Genomic DNA, 10,667 nt, shown 5'->3' with positions numbered 1-10,667 from the left:
ACACGGGCGTGTCTTTGGCCGTGTGAGACACACGGTCGAGCCACATGGGCGTGTGTCCTCTGTATTTTGAAAAATTTCCTGACTTATCAGTTTTGTCCCGAACCACTTTTAATGCATGATTTGGGCCTCGTAGGCTCGTATTAGGGACAATATGAATGATTGTGAATGATTTTTATTAGGAATGGAAAAATGTATGAGAAATGTATGTTCATTTGAGTAATATGTCCGGTAATGCTCTGTAACCCTATTCTGGCGATGAATACGGGTTAGGGGTGTTACATAGAAGGTTTTGTAAACTTACTTTAAAGTTTCATTGAAGATTTCCAAAATTTTAACGAATTTTCGTGAAAATTTTCATAAACATGTCGAAAATTTTGATACCTTGAATTGGGTAGTTTTGAGTAGTTTAAAGGTTGAGAATCAGTCATAGATGAACAATTGGATGAAAGAAATCAATTTTAGGCAAAAAGATTAAGTATATACCAAGATAATTGAAATTCAAGTTTGCTAAGTTGAATGTTTCGATTATATAAGAATTAGCTTAGGCATGTGTTTTGATTGTTTGAAGTGAGTTTTGGTTGATTGTTGATTGTGTTGTTGTGTGATTTAACTTGTTGAAGCTTTGGAATTGTTAGGACATTCAACGAGTAAAGATAAAGGTAAGGAAAAACTAGTTTAAGCTTTCAGCAATTAGACGAAAGTGTGATCAGTGAGTGTTTGGAATTGCTACTTGTAGACATGATTCATTGTTGTAATTGGGAGCTTAGGAATAGCCTAAACCCCTATCCTAAGTTTCAAGTGTAACCTTTCTATTTCTCTTGCTTTATTTTGGCAATTATGTGAATAATTGTGGATTGATTATTATGATACGATATTGTGATATGAAACATGTCTGATGATTATTTTGAATTGTGTTGTGTTGTGAGCATGATATGCATGCCAAACGACAGTGATAATGTTATATTAATAATGCAAATATGTAGTGAAAGCGAGCAGAATATCAGTAAGTATATATGTGTTGAGTTGTGGAACGTGATATTATTATGACAGGTAATATGTGAGAATACTTGTATTTGATATATGATGTACTGATTTTAATGCACACAGATGTGGTCGGATATGTGATGGCTCAATGAGCATTATTGTGGCACTTGAAGTGTAATTAAATGTGAATCCAATGAGCATGTATTGTGTAAAAGTTGTGATTGAATTTGATTAATATAAACATAGATAATGTGCATTAAATCAATAATTAAAAATGTGTAATTGTGGATATTTTAGCCTTGTGATCTCTTGAAATCGTTGGATATAGTTAGCATGCCATAAAATTGTGAATACTCACCTATATGTATTGTGTTTTTGGGCATTGAGGCACTAGGACAGGTTAGAGAGATAATGGAATGTGAGCTAAGCTTTATTAAATGGGACATGTTTGATGTGTTGGAGAGTATTAGCTTTATGCTTCACTTTTTGAGATATGTTCGAATCTATGCGTCATTTAGTGTGTTAGAGATCCGTGTATCCGATGTGTAGTGATAGAACCCACTTTTATGTTTCGTAGCCTCAAGTGTCAAATTATCATTTAAATGTGATCTTATATATTGTGATAATACGATCTGAGACGGATGCATAAACATGTGAATAATAAGCTAAATAAGTTTATTTAAGTTTCATGAAAATGTTAGTCTGTTCTCATGGTAAATTGTGTATGTAATTGTAGTTTGGGTTGTTATCATTTAACTTGTGAATGCATATGAATATATAAGCTAGACTTGTGAGTTATTAAAGCATGAACACATTGTTTAGTCTTGATGAGTGTAGTCGTACGTGAGAGTATATACTAGTTTTATGGTTTAATGAAGTGTGAATATGTTATTGTGGCATGGTTAGAATATGGTTGTGAACGTGTTGTAGTATGCTCTTGTTTAACTTTTTATGTTGTGTATACGTTGTGGTTATTTTGACATTCACTGAGCTTGTTTAAGTTCACCCACTCTCTCTAACTATTGCAGATATTTAAGTTTGCGATGTGAGCGATGCAGAGATACCAAGGAAGTGATCCAAGTTAGGCTTTAGTATTTGCGTAGGTGGTATTAATATTGTTTTTTGAACTATGGGGATAAGGCAATGTGGTTAGACTTTGATTGATGATTATTGTGGTCCTCATGATTTTTTATGGGTTTAGTTTTCTAGCTCTTTTGATGGATGTCATAATTATTTCATTGGTATTATTTTGGTTTGAATATTTACTATGTTGAAGTGCCATGAACTATATGTATGGCGAATGGATGTTGAATAATGTGGTATAATTGTTGCATGATATTGCCATGATGTTTTGGATATTTTGTAGCTTAATAATTATTCCTAGGAACTATAGGCTTGGACCTTGGTATGTTGATTCTTGCTCGGACATTTTTTTATGTTTTGAACTGTTATTTTGGTCGTTTTGACATTGGTTTAAAGAGGTAAATGATGCATGTTGATTAGATATTTGTTGGGATGAATTAAATACTTAGATTTGCTATATTTTTGTTCTTTGGATTCGGGTTATAAAAATGATACCTCTATGATATTTTGATGTGCAGGAAGTCAGTATGATAATTTGGTATCGATACCTTACCACAAGTATCGACACTCGGGATAAAACAATTGATATTTTAATTAATGTATCAATAAATTCTGGGGTTTAATTTTTAGACGAGAAACAAAATGCTATTTTGATATCGATTTTCCAATGGTATCGAAACTATATAAGAGAAATACTGATACCTTTGTTTCAGTATCAGTACCTGCGTAACTTGTTTTGGAATTTTTCTAAGTGGCTTTAATGCATGTTTAATTGATATTATAAGTTTGTTTGAAGTATGTTTAACATGTTTTAATGATGATTAATATATCCTAGACTTAAAAATTTGTAAGAACGCTAATAAAGAGGACGATTGCCTATTAATGTGACATTTTATAATGTGTGTGATGTGTGATGGTGGTGTGACATCCTAATATTCGTGTTCAGCGACTGGATCGAGTATAGTGTAACAGCCCATTTTCAGTGAGATTGGAACAGTGGTTTCATGACATCAAATCCGAGCCGAAAATAAATTTTATTTTAAGTTTATTTTATGGTCCGTGTTATGATAGAGATGTTATGTGAAAATTCTGATAAGAAAATTTTACCGATTATGTGATTAATTACATGAAGGACCAAATCGCATAAAATGCAAAATTTGAATTTTAGTAGCTAGAAGGATTAAATAGCTATGGAATTCAAAGCCTGAGGTCATCATATGGTAATTAGACCATTAATCAAAAGTTAGTAGATATTTTTGATGATTCATCCATGGAAATTTAGAAAAAGGGCCAGGACTAAATTGGAAATAGAAATAATTAAAGATGATAAATAATTAAAATAGAATTAAAATCATTTTATATCATCTTCTACCCAAAATATTCTATGGAAACCCTAAGAAAGAGAAAACAAGCTTTCTTGGCATAAATTGGTAAGTATTCGAGCCCCGTTTTTAGTAATTTTTATATTTTTGAAACTGGTATAGTTTAATCTATCTATTTAGGGGATCAATTTGAAAAGTTATCAAAGTATAGAAGTTATGTCATGGATAAATATGCTGAAAATTAGAAATTATGATAGAAAAAGAAAGGTTGTTGATAGATAAACAACTTTTATAAAGTGATTTTTTATGAAAACATAATTTAGGGACTAATTTGTAAAGTTGTCAAAATTGAAGAAAAATTTTGAAATTTATAGAATATATGTGCTGTAAATTTTATATTGAAATTTTGGTTAGGCTTGGAAAAAAAATTAGATTGCATGAATTTTATTTTCCGAGCTTAGGGACGAAATTGAAATTTATGGAAAGTTTAGGGGCAAAATGGTAATTTTGTCCAGGATATAAATTGAGTCCAAATGAATATGAAATGTGAGAAATTGATGATTAAATTAATTTATATAGATCCGGATAACGCAAATTCGAGGCTAGATCGAGGAAAAGAAAAAGTTTCGGATTAGTAGATTTATATACGCGAACAAGTGTCGAGGTAAGTTCGTGTAATGTAATTGAGCTTGTAAATATGTTAAATTGAATGTTGTGTTTGTAAATATGTTAAATTGAATGTTGTGTTTGTATGGAATGTGTTTTATATTTATGTGAATTAATTTGAGTGTTATAATAAAGAAATGAATACATGCTTGAAATGGTTTAAAAAGGTTATGTTCTGTTTGAATATTGGATTTCGATGGATAAATGTGATTTCCCTTATTGAATGAGGTCCTGCATTTGTTGTTGACGGGATTTTGCTTGGACGAGTAATCCTATTGACCTTATTACAGATAGGATTTAGCCTGGATGGGTAATCTTGTTATAATTTCTCTCGAGCATATGTTATAATTAGGATTTGGCCTGGACTGGTAATCTTGATATATGATATGTGGCTCGAGAGTATGTTCTCTGATTTAGTACCCTAATGGGTACTCCTGAATATAAATTGACAAATTATTGAATTGTACACCTTGAGTGTACTACCTGAGTATCCATCGGAATTTCAATGGTTCAACGGATAAAATACTTGACATGTTATGAGAATTGTGAGACGAAATGAATAATTTCATGAAAGAATATAGTATGATGAGATCATCTATGTTTATTTGATGTATATGAAAATTTTGTGACTAAAATGTTTAGTTGAATGCATGTGTTAGGCAATTTTGCCAAGTTGATGGAACACATGTTATTATATGCTTAATTTTAATAAATGAGATTGTGCTCGCAAGCTCGCGAAGGTTGGTGAACGGTTGGAGCATCATCACACTATCCATAAACTTATTTTGGTATAAATAGCAAACTTATTTTGGTATAATGGCATGTATAGGCTAACTTGGCCATAGATAGCTTGAATATGGTATTTGTAATCTAGTCATTGGAATGGCTAGTAATGGTATGTTTTGGTACCTATTAGGCATAATGTCATGATAAACACTTATGTGTTAAGTATGAGTGATCAAATGATGTTTAATGTTTAGGTTAAACCAAGGTAAGAACTTAAAACATGTATGGATGCAATGTTATATCATATTAGATGTAGAAATTGTTTGAAATCAATGTTTGGATTGATTGGTATTTGGATATAAGTATTTGTGCAGGATATTGGTGAAATTTTGGGTGAGAAATGAAGCTAGAAATGACTTTATTTTGTCCACAAGGGCATACACACGAGCGTGTGTCTAGATCGTATGTGACACACGGCCTGGTACATAAGCGTGTGGTTAGACCGTGTGTCCCCTGCATTTTAAATTTGAAAAACAGAATGCTCAGAATTGGGCACATGGGCAAAGACACGGGCGAGTGTCTCAGCCGTGTGTGCTACACGGCCTGAAACACGGGCGTGTATCTTGGCCGTGTGAAACCTGCACCTAATTTCGAAAAATTAAATTAACCACACGGCATAGCACACAGGCGTGTAGCTGGCCATGTGGCATAAGCCAAAGAGCTATCTAGTTTCGAACATGGCTTCACACACGAGCGTGTCCTAGGGTCACACAGGCGTGTCCCTTAGACCACACGGACGTGTGAGCCCTGTAACTTGGAAATTTTTTGAAACTTCGTGAAAAATTCTTAGAGTTTCCGATTAAGTCCCGACTCAATTTTAATACTCGTTTTGGGCCTCGAGGGTCCATATAAGGGACATTATGAATAATTTTGGTAAATGAGCAGTAATTAACATGAATTATTTGTAAATGTTCTGGAAGTTCCAGTAATGCTCCGTAACCTTGTTCCGGTGACGGATACGGGTTAGGGGTGTTACATATAGGGTGTTACAAATACCCTCTCTTATACAAATTAAGTTATATTTTTATGAAGGTGTTTTGTCTTTTTTTATATAATATATCAATAAAAAATTGATCATAATGAGATTAGAACCAGCTTTTTAAGATTGAACCAATGATTGAACCAATCAGGCCGATGATGGTTCATTAGTCTGGTCAATTCGACCGGATGGTTCGGTTCGATTAAATAAATCATAAAAAAAATATTGGTTCAACCAGTTTTTTTGTCCAGTTCAAGCTGTCCATACCAGTTCTTAGGTCAACCGATCTAATGCCTTTCTTTGGACCATACCTCGACTAGTTCTTAGTCAAATTGGTCCAATTCGATTCAAAAACCATAATTTGAACCCAAAACACCATTTATGATAAACAATTAATTTTAGCATCGTAATCAAAGCACCAATTGAATTTGATGTGGATTTTAACAAATATATTTGTTACATAAATTTTTTTCATCCACATCCATGATGTGCTATAAATCTACTATAATTTCAAGACTTAAACCACAAAATGGGACATAAACTATACCATCTTTCCCAAGTTGGTACCCAAGTTTTTTTCTGTTGCAAATGGTATCTAAAATATACTCTATTATCCAAATTACCCTAAAAAGTTAACATCATTAAAAAAAATTCTTAACCAACCATTTTTGTGACAAGTGGTACTTTTTAACCCAAAAATTCAAAAAATTAAATAATATTTCTTTAAGTTTTTTTTAAAAACCCGTAAAAACATATTAATCTTTTTTTTTGTTTTTTTAATAATCTAATCATATATTCTGATTCCACATCGAATAAAGAGACTCAATAAAATTATTTCCAAAGTTGTAAAATTTTTTTCTAATTCAAGTGTAGTCCGATCGAGCTTTTGTTGAGTTAGTAGAAGGACAATCGGACATATACAATTAGGCTCTAGTAATTGCAATTATGTGCAGAAGCATCGCTCTGATAATTCACAATTACTTAATCATGGAGTCAATTCACAATTACTTTTTACGAAAGCAATTCATCCAACTGTTTTGTCCAATGACCTCGTCATGTGTGTGTTAAACTCATATCCTTGATTCCTTTGAGTTAAATTCTCTCATTCAATGCAATCATATTTTATCACATTGTCATAATTGTGTCTTGTTAATGATTAATATGATCACTATTAATAAATGACTGTGATAAATTGCTTGTTTGAAAATAAGCAACTTGTGGTTACGTTCCATATTTATCAATCCACATAATGCTAATGAGAGGATATCATTAACTTTTTAATTGAGCTATGAATTTCACTGTTGCTAGTAAAGTCATGCCATATACAAGTTATGTACCCAACATATCGACTATCGGCTCGATCATCTTTAGAGCATAAGCCTCTACTTATATCAAAGCACATTCATGATCCATGACTAACTCAGGATTTAGGTAAATCACACCATAAACGTCACAAGTGAATCAATTCACAAATGGATTCAAAATTTATTCATCTTGGGTCTAGTCAAATGTATTATTCTTCCAATGGATACATCTATCTTTCTACCTATGGAGCCAACTACTCCGATAGCCAAGACTAGCCATCTCCCTAATTGGAATTGTAGGCGGCATAATAATCATTCTAAGTATTTGAATCAAATGCTTACTTTGATTTTTTTACGAGATTACAGACTCGTTTAGATTATCTACTGAAGTAAGTTGTCTTTCTTGCAACATAACTTTCTTACAGTGCCACTTATCATTAGTTTGAACTTAGACAATCAATGAGCTAATATTTGCTTATCACAATTTCCCTATGCATGCAATATGAAAGCTAGAAACACAAAAGATATAATAGTGAAAAGTGAAATTAAATTTATTTATTCATCGTTCAAATATATAAAAAACAATTACATATTTACTACAATATGAGAGCATTTCCTAACAATCTCCCACTTGTATGTTCACTGCAACAACAAAAACATCTTTGGAGGAAAACTACATTCCAACTTATAAATCGCTGATATTTAACGAAAAACTTACATGACCCTTCTTTTAGAAATTATACTTACGTGAAAAAATCTAGTATTACGTCATCCTCACATGTCCATTTACTTCAGGCCTTCTATTGCTAAAGACTCTCCTCTTGGTTCAAGACTTCCTGTAATTCCAATTTGAACTCTTTTTCTAAATTAAGAAGAAATTTTGAAGGATCCCTATCAAGCCTATCCTCAATCCCCTTTAGTCTTGCCATAAACAGCCTTTTCCTGTTCCTAATATGCCTAAAGGACTGATAATTTCACTTTTTGACTTTAGTGCAGAATTTTTCAATATTTATCATCACACCATTACCTAACATCCAAGAATCTTTTAAAACCTTGTCAAACATATCATTTCGAGCCAAGTTGCAACAAAGTGAAAAGGTTTTTGTGTGTTGGGGAGTCTTTGGGATGCCAAAGAAAGACACAGATGTTTATGATTTGAACCTATGCGTTGAAGATGTGCCACAGAAGAATTGAGAAAACACTTCATCTAGTTTGTGTTACAAATGAATTGGTCCAATCGTTGGAATAACAATCCCCTAATCCAAGTAAAATATGGAAATTTATAACCCAAATCTACCATCTCATGTTCAAACATGAAGCCTCAGAATAAGAGATCAATACCTAGCCTCGTCTTTGCACCTCCAACCCTTTCCTCACTGGATACAATCGCATTAAAATCACCCCTAAGTAGCCATAGATCATTTTCTTGGTGCTTCAATGAGGCAATGTGGTTCAAAAACAACGTACGTTTTGCTATGTTAGGACTAGTGTAAACAACCATAAACAAAATATTTTGTTTCATACCTTGCTTAGAGCAGTAACAATGGATAAATTGGCTTGAAACTTCAATAATATCAATCCTCATTTTGTCTTTCCATAGAACCCAAATATCACTTGAAAAGCCCCTTGCTTCCACTCTAAACGAAAAATTGAAACTTGTTCTCCGAATAACCTTATCAGTTTTTTCCCATTTATAATTGTTTCTACTAACACTAAGATATACGACTTTTAAGTCCTCAAGATATTTTTCAACACAGCACCAAATTTGAGACTTCCAACACATTGACAATTCCAGCATAGTAGCTTAAAATCCATATTAAAAATGTAAAAATATTGTACTTACTACCCCAATAAAAAGTCACCCTGTGACAGCCCTAATTTGGCCCTAGTCGGAAAGTGGTTTCGGGATCACAAAACTGAGTCACAAAAATAATTAGATGTTATATTTTGTGTTTGTTTCATGTGAAAGTGCATGTGTGAAAATTTCATGCTTTGATTTTGTCAATTGTGAGTGAAATTATGAAATAGGACTTATGTGAAAATTTTTGAAAATGCTATAGGCTAATTTGTAGTGGCCAAATAATTTGTAGAGCAAAATAGGAGGATTCGCATGTCAAACCTCCCATTTTATGTGTAGTGGCCGACCATCATGTTGGTGGTAGACAACATGTGCACTTGATAATAATAAATTAAGACATGAAGTTATGGTACTAATTGATATGTGTCATTTTATGTGATAAATAAAGAGTAATAAAATAACAAAAGGAAGTGAAGGACAAAGTTTTGTCCATCTTTGTTCATCATAGCTGAAAATAGGAGAGCAAGAGAGGAGAACGCTCTTGACAAATTCGGTCACTAGGGGGAAGAAGATGCAAGGTAAGTTCATGGTATTTTGCTTCTATCTTAATGTTCATGAGTTCTTCTTGATTCTACCTTAACTCATGAAGCATATTTTCATTTTTTTGGTTGCGTTGTGAGCATTCGGTCATGAATTGAAATGAGGGAAATGGTTGTTGTTTCATGTTCTTTTGATGAAAAATGGAAGATAGGTGAAGTTGAGCCAAGCAAATGAGCATGCATGTGCCTTAGATGCTAAGGGGGAAAATCGGCTAACATGTTGTGTGTATTGTAATGACCCAAAATCCACGGGCACCGAAAAAGTGAGTTATAGGGCCTCCGTCTTAGTGAAATAAGTTCGAAAATAATTATTAAAAATATTTATGAGCCTAGTGGTGTGTCTAATTAGGATTTAATTAGGTGAAATTAGCTTAATTTAGAATAATTAGCAAAAAGAACTAAATTGAAAAAGGGGTAAAAGTTTAATTCTAAAGTAATAGAAAATAAAAAAGATCAAAATGACAATTAAGCCATTTACATAAATTGAGGCGGCAAATGGAAGAACAATTAAGATTTTTCTTGAATGTATGTATTATATATATTAAAATTATTATTATTATGGTTTTATAATTATTATGATTATTTAATGCATATTATATTTTAAATAAATTAAATAGTTGATAAATATATGGTAATAAAATTTACATGTGTAAAAATTATATTGGTACATTTGTAATTTAAATACTAAATTACTTATAATTTAAGTAAAAAGATATTTGTTAATTAAATAATTAAAATTTTAAATTATGAGATTTTTGTTTGAGAAACAAATTAAATAATGACAAATGTAATAAAATTATTAGTACAAATGTAGAATTAAATATGTGTACAATTGTAAAATATGTAAATGATGTTAAAATAGATATTTAAAATAAATATATTATAATATATGCTAATTAAATAAGTAAAGCAAATAAATATAAAAGAGAAATAAAGAAACAAAAGGGAATAGAAACAGAATTGAAAACGGGAAGAGGGGAGAAAAAGAGAAAGAAAAAGGGAAAGAAAAATAAAAGAGAAAACTAGGGATTTGAAGCTTGGAGTTAATTTGGTAAGTCAATTAAGTCCTTTTTAGTTAATCTTGATGTTTTTAGAAGCTTTGAAACAAGATTTTGATGAAATTAAGTTGATAGTTCAAGAGTTCAT

This window comes from Gossypium hirsutum, chromosome A12 (genome assembly GCF_007990345.1).
Source record: "Gossypium hirsutum isolate 1008001.06 chromosome A12, Gossypium_hirsutum_v2.1, whole genome shotgun sequence".
In the NCBI taxonomy this organism is placed as follows: domain Eukaryota; kingdom Viridiplantae; phylum Streptophyta; class Magnoliopsida; order Malvales; family Malvaceae; genus Gossypium; species Gossypium hirsutum.
The sequence above is the reverse complement of the archived record's forward strand: the minus strand, read 5'-3'. Positions refer to the sequence as shown.